This window comes from Echinops telfairi, unplaced genomic scaffold, assembly GCF_000313985.2.
Source record: "Echinops telfairi isolate 266 unplaced genomic scaffold, ASM31398v2 ScPeMD7_28;HRSCAF=97, whole genome shotgun sequence".
Classification (NCBI taxonomy): Eukaryota; Metazoa; Chordata; class Mammalia; order Afrosoricida; family Tenrecidae; genus Echinops; species Echinops telfairi.
Window position 1 is genome coordinate 1,683,365 of NW_022103925.1, and position 1,324 is coordinate 1,684,688.

A 1,324-nucleotide genomic window follows, 5' to 3' on the forward strand; every position below is an offset into this window, starting at 1 on the left:
GGGGCACTGTGACTTGGGCCAGGCGCACCTTCGTCCCCAGAGCGATAGCCTTGCTCTGCAGCACTCTAAGGAGGGCTTGCGCAGCGACTCACCCAACGTGATGCCCCAGAAAAAGACCTCGGGGTGGCTGTTGTCAGAAGCCATCAAGTCTGCTCCAACCCACAGCAGCCGTGCACAACAGAAGGACACACTGCCCGGTCCTGCACCTCCTCACCACAGGCCCTGTCCTTGAGCCCAGCCGCGCGGCCACCGTGTCCGTCCACCTCCTCGGGCCCTTCCTCGCTCTCGCCGCCCCTCCACCTGACCAAACACGATGTCCTCCTCCAGGGACTGGTCTCTCCTGACAACGTGACTAAAGTAGGTGAGACAGTCTCTCCACCCGCGCCTCTCAGGAGCGCGCTGGCCGTACTGCTTCCAAGACAGATCCGTCTGTCCTTTCGGCAGACCCTGGTGCTTTCAGTGTTCTTCTCCACCGTTCAAAGGCACCCACTCTTCTGCGGCTTCCCGATTCACGTCCACTCTCAGGCACCGGAGAGCACCGTGGCCGGGCTCAGGAGCACCCAAGTCCTCACAGTCACATCCTTGTGACTCAATATTCTAGAGGCTTTCTGTTGCGTTGTTTTAAATCATTTTACTCGGGGGCTCTTACAAATCTTACAACAATCTGTTCTAAAGAGGTCTCGCGCAGCAGACTTACCTCACGCGGTGCGTCTTCCGATCTGTTCACAGCTGCCTCCCTGAGCACTGACAGTGGATCCAAGCAAGACAAAATCCCTGACAACTCCAACCTGCTCTCCACTGGTCACGACCGACCTGTTGGTCCAGCTGGGAGGACCGTGGTCTTCCTGACACAGAGTCGTAGCAGACCGAAGGCTGCCGTCCTTGGCCTGCATCAGCAGGGGCTGCGAGTCCTCCTCGCGCTCTGCCAGCCGGCCGTGTCCTCTGCACACCGCGGGTTGCTAGCCAGCCTTCCTCCGGTCCCGATGCCACACTCCTCTTCACATATATACTCCATCTCCTCGGACAGTTTGCTCAGGTACAGACTGAGCGGGTGTGATGAGAGGGCGGGCCTGGACGTTCCTGATTTTAACCCCTGCAGGGCTCCCTCTTGGTCCAGGCGCAAGTTCTGCATGGGCCGCGCGACGTGTCCTGGGATGCCCACGCTGCACTATGGTCCACACAGTCGAATGCCTTCGCAGCGTCAATAGAAGGATTGAAAACACGCTCAGGAGAAACGAGCATCGTTATGCTTCCCACGTTTGGCAGCAACAGATCGAAGGCCCTCGGGGAGATGGAAGGACACCTCTGGGGCATCTGAGCTCGC